A 6000-nucleotide genomic window follows, 5' to 3' on the forward strand; every position below is an offset into this window, starting at 1 on the left:
TATACATAGAGGCATATTTTCAAAGCACTTACTTACAAAGTTACGTGGAGGGACATTTTCGAAAGGGACGTCCAAGTTGCAATTTGGACATCCTTGCAAAACGTCCAAATTCAGGGGTGGGGAAACCCGTATTTTTGAAACAAAATGGATGTCCATCTTTCGTTTCGAAAATACCGTCAGGGACGTCCAAATCCTTAAATTTCACCATCCCTAGATTTGGACGTCAGTAGACATGGACGTTTCTGATTTTCGGCGATTTTCGAAACCATAGACGTCCATGTCAAAAACGTCCATATCAGAAACGTCCAAATGCAAGCCAGCATTGCTAGTGCACTAGTCCCCCTGACATGCTAGGACACCAACCGGGCACCTTAGGAGGCACTGCAGTGGACTTCATAAATTGCTCCCAGGAACATAGCTCCCATACATTGTGTGCTGAGCCCCCCAACCCCCCCACCCCAAACCCACTACCCACAACTGTACACCACTACCATAGCCCTTACTGGTGAAGAGGGGGCACCTATATATGGGTACAGTGGGTTTGTGGTGGGGTTTGGAGAGCTCGCTGTTTCCTCCACAAATGTAACAGGTAGGGGGGGTATGGGCCTGGGTCCACCTGTCTGAAGTGCACTGCAGTACCCACTAAAACTGCTCCCAGGACCTGCATGCGTTGTCATGGACCCGAGTATGACATCTGAGGCTGGCATAGAGGCTGGCATGACATATTTTTAAAGATGTTTCTTGAGGGTGGGAGGAGGTTAGTGACCACTGGGGGAGTAACGGGAGGTCTTCCCCGATTCCCTCCGGTGGTCGTCTGGTCATTTCGGGCACCTTTATGTGCAAACACGTCCAGTTGAAAACATCCAAGTGTTCGTCAGGGACGTCCTTGCTTTTTTCAATTATGGGTCAAAGACGTCCAAGTGTTAGGTACGCCCAAGTCCCGCCTTCGCCACACCCCTTTGAAATTTTGATGTCCTTGCGACGGACTGCAGTTGGAGACGTCCAAAATCGGATTTCGATTATACCGATTTGGACGTTTCTGTGAGGACGTCCATCTTCCGATTTGTGTCGAAAGATGGGCGTCCTTCTCTTTCGAAAATGAGCCCGATAGTAACCTATGGAAGTTGTAAGTCTAAGTGCTTTGAAAATGAGCCCCATGATCTCTGTAATTCCTGGTTTGTTTGTACTGGTTGTATTTCTTTGAAAATTAATAAAAATATTGACATAAAACTTTAAAAAATGGTTGGACAAATGACAAATGGGCAATATTGCACAAAAAAAGGTGGTGCATCAAAAAAAGATATGATTATAGAGTGACATATTTAAAAGTGTCTTAAATACAGAGGGGTCCTTTTACTAAGCTGTGGTAAATGGGGACCTGCACTAGCGTCAGCGCATGTTATTGACACACACTAAAGCCCCCTTTTACCACAGGGCTATTCTTGGGGAAAAGAAATGGCCATTTGGTAAATGAACCACTTAACGCACGGTCATTTCGATGGTGTGAGCCCTTACCGCCACTCATTGAGATGGCGGTAAGGGCTCCCGCGCTAACTTGGAGGCCGGTGACCATATTAACAAGAAACGTGTTTGTTGTTTAATGTGTAAATCCCTTAATTCCAAAAGCAATAATTCATGCAACGCATTTTGCCAGAGCCAGTGTGATGGCAGGTTTACCTGAGTCCAATATTATAAAATGCAATGTTTCCCAACTACACCTGCCTTGGTCAGCCAACTCAATGGAGGAAGGTGAACAGTGACATATTTATAAATGATACGGAAATCGGAACAACGAGTGAGGGTGATCAAATTTGCAGATGATACAAAACTATTCAAGGTTGTTAAAATATGTGCGGACTGTGAAATATTGCAGGAAGACCTTAGAAAATTGGAAGACTGGGCGTCCAAATGGCAGATGAAGTTTAATGTGGACAAATGCAAGGTGTTGCACATTGGAAAGAAAAATCCGAATCATAGTTACCTGATGCTAGGGTCCAACTTGGGGGTCAGAGCTCAAGAAAAAGATCTGGGTGTTGTTGTAGATAATAAGTTGAAATCTTCTGGTCAGTGTGCGGCGGCCGCCAAAAAAGCAAATAGGATGCTAGGAATTATTAGGAAAGGGATGGTGAATAAGATCCGAATACTATAATGCCTTGTATTGCTCCATGGTGCGTCTGCACCTTGAGTACTGCGTTCAGTTTCTGGTCGCCATATCTCAAAAAAGATATAGCGGAATTAGAAAAGGTTCAAGAAGATCGACCAACATGATGAAGAGGATGGAATTACTACTACTACTACTACTACTTAACATTTCTAAAGCGCTACTAGGGTTACGCAGCGCTGTACAATTAACATAAAAGGACAGTCCCTGCTCAAAGAGCTTACAATCTAAAGGACAAGTGAACAGTCAGTTCGATAGGGGCAGTCTGGATTTCCTGAAAGGTAAGAGTTAGGTGCCGAAAGCAGCATTGAAGAGGTGGGCTTTAAGCAAAGACTTGAAGATGGGCAGGGAGGGGGCTTGGCGTAAGGGCTCAGGAAGGTTGTTCCAGGCATAGGGTGAGGCGAGGCAGAATGAGCGGAGCCTGGAGTTGGCGGTGGTGGGAGAAGGGTACTGAGAGGAGGGATTTGTCCTGTGAATGGAGGTTTCGGGCGGGAACGTAAGGGGAGATGAGGGTAGAGAGGTAGTGAGGGGCATTTGTAGGTAAGAAGGAGAAACTTGAACTGAATGCGGTATCTGATTGGAAGCCAGTGAAGTGACCTGAGGAGAGGGGTGATATGAGTATATCGGTTCTGGCAGAATATAAGATGTGCAGCAGAGTTCTGAACAGATTGAAGGGGGGATAGATGGCTAAAGTGGAAGGCCGGTGAGGAGTAAGTTGCAGTAGTCCAAGGCGAGAGGTAATGAGAGCGTGGATGAGAGTTCGGGTGGTGGGTTTCAGAGAGGAAAGGGGCGAATTTTGCTGATCTTGAAGAGGAAGAAGCGACAGGTCTTGGCTATCTGCTGGATATGCGCAGAGAAGGAGTGGAGGAGTCGACGATGACTCCGAGGTTGCGGGCAGATGAGACGGGGAGGATGAGGGTGTTATCAACTGAGATAGAAAGTGGAGGAAGAGGAGAAGTGGGTTTTGGTGGAAAGACGATTGAGCTCGGTCTTGGCCATGTTCAGGTTCAGGTGGTGGTGGGACATCCAGGTAGCACTGTCCGGATAAGCAGGCCAATACCTTTGCCTGGGTCTTACGGTGATGTCTGGTGTGGAGAGATACAGCTGGGTGTCATCAGAATAGAGATGATACTGGAAGCCATGAGATGAGATCAGGGAGCCCAGGGAAGAGGTGTAGATTGAGAAGAGGAAGGGGTCCAAGGACAGATCCCTGGGGAACACCAACAGATAGCAGGATGGGGGGTGGAGGAAGGATCCATGAGAGTGAACTCTGAAGGTGCAGTGGGAGAGATAGGAGGAGAACCAGGAGAGGACAGAGCCCTGGAACCCAAATGAGGACAGTGTGGCAAGGAGGTAAATCATGATTGACAGTGCAAAGGCTGCGGATAGATCGAGGAGGATGAGGATGGAGTAGTGGTCTCTGGATTTGTGGCAAGGTAACAGGTCATTACAGACTTTAGAGAGTGCTGTTTCTGTTGAGTGTAGAGGGCGAAAACCGGATTGAAGTGGATCAAGGATGGCATGAGAGGAGAGAAAATCAGGCAGCGGCTGTGAACGGCACGCTCAAAGTATTTTGGAGAGGAAGGGTAGGAGGGAGATGGGGCGGTAGTTGGAGGGACAGGTAGGGCAAGTGATGGTTTTTTTTGAGGAGAGGTGTGACTACGGCCGTGCTTGAAGGTGTCAGGGACAGTTGCCAGTGGAGAGAGAGAGGATTGAGGATATGACAGATGGAGGGGTGACAGTATGAGATATGATGTTAAATAAGTTGGTGGGGATGGGATCAGAGGAACAGGTGGTGCATTTCGAGGAGGAAAGAAGGCGAGCGGTTTCCTCCTCGGCGATGTCAGGAAAGGAGGAGAAAGAGGCATGGGTTGGTTGGTTGAGGGAGAGGGTTGAAGGGTGAAGAGGAGGAGATGGCTTGGTTGTGAACTCAAGGTTGATCTTTTGCACCTTGTCGCGGAAGTAATCGGCCAGTGATTGGGGAGAGAGCGAGGGGGGGTGGGAGCAGAGGGCACTTTGAGGAGGGAGTTAAGGTTGGCGAAGAGACGACAGGGGTTGGAGCTGAGAGAATTGGCCAATTGGGTGTAATAGTCCTGTTTGGCAAAGAATAGGGAGGAGTGGAAGGAGGATAGCATGAATTTGTAGTGAAGGAAATCTGAATGGGTGCGAGATTTCCTCCAGAGGCGTTCGGCAGATCGGGCGCAGGAACGAAGGTAGCGGATGCAAGGGGTCAGCCAAGGCTGGGGATTAGTAAGCGTGGAGGGGCATAATCGAACGGAAATGCCTATCTCCATGGGCGTTTATCTCCGAGAACGGGTCCGTGAAGGGGCGGGCCGAACCGTATTTTTGAAAAAATGGACGTTTTTGAGCTGGGCGTTTGTTTTTTTTAGCGATAATGGAAACTAAAAACGCCCAGCTCAAAAACGTCCTAATCCGAGCCATTTGGTCATGGGAAGGGCCAGGATTGGTAGTACACTGGCCCCCCTGATATGCCAGGACACCAACTGGGCACCCTAGGTCAGTGCGGTGAACTTCAGAAAAAGCTCCCACATGCATAGCTCCCTTACCACGGGTGCTGAGCTCCCAACCCTCCTCCCCCAAAACCCACTACCCACAAATGTATAACACTACCATAGCTCTTAGGGGTGAAGGGGGCACCTACATGTGGGTACAGTGGGTTTTGGAGGCCTCCCATTTACCAGCAGAAGTGTTACAGGTGGGGGGTGGGGGGGGGGATGGGCCTGGGGCCACCTGGCTAAAGTGCACTGCGGTACCCACTAAAAGTGCTCCAGGGACCTGCATACACGCAGGCCTCTAGGACTGGTTGCTGCTATATAACATTGGCATACCAGTTGACACCTGAAGACTAATCTCTCCGAAAACGTCCTTTATTGGAATAACCGCCTTTACTCACAGTTAACTGCAGATCAGAGGTTGTGCCCCACTGGCAACGAGTCTCCCTGGTACTGAGATGAGCAGTAGGTCAGAGCTGGCAGAATGCTGTACAATGCCCTCTTTCAGCCACATTCAAGGTAAGAACTAAATTCTGTAACGTGGCTAACACAGGAAAGGGAACTAAAACTGGCTTACAAAAATGGCCACTACCGCATGGACTACAACAGGAAACACAACAGGGCACACTCTGACCCAGTAGGCAGGGGGAAAAGCACCATGGGAGAAGAGCCTACCAACTACAAACATCGTGAGACTGTAACACAAGCTAATGAAATCACGGAGCCCAATACCCTACACCCACCACAATGCAATGCTGATGTGACCCTGTACTGCACCCGAGAGCCACATCTGACCCAGGGAAAGGCTGTGACAGGATCGAACACATTCTGCTGTCATGGAGGTGGGTACGGCATTTGAGGCTGGCATACAGGCTGGAAAAAAAGATTTTAAAGTGGGGGGTTTTTGGTGGGAGGGGGTTAGTGACCACTGGGGGAGTCCGGGGAGGTCATCCCCGATTCCCTCCAGTGGTCATCTAGGCAGTTGGAGCACTTTTTTGGGACTTGTTCGTGAAAAAAAAGGGTCCAAAAAAAGTGACCCAAAATCGCGGTAAAAACGCCTTTTTTTTCGATTATCAGCTAAAGATGCCCATCTCTCCTCGGCTGATAACCATGCCCCAGTTCCGCCTCCGACTGGCCCCTGTCAACTTTATTCATTTCCGCGACGGAGTACAGTTGGAAACGCCCAAAATCGGCTTTCGATTATACTGATTTGGGCGCCTTTGCGAGACAAACGTCTATCTCCCGATTTGGGTCGCACTATAGGCATTTTTCTCTTTTGAAAATAAGCTGGTTTGTGGGACGGGAGGTGGATGGTGCGAGGGTGTC

Source organism: Microcaecilia unicolor, chromosome 3 (assembly GCF_901765095.1).
Source record: "Microcaecilia unicolor chromosome 3, aMicUni1.1, whole genome shotgun sequence".
Lineage (NCBI taxonomy): Eukaryota > Metazoa > Chordata > Amphibia > Gymnophiona > Siphonopidae > Microcaecilia > Microcaecilia unicolor.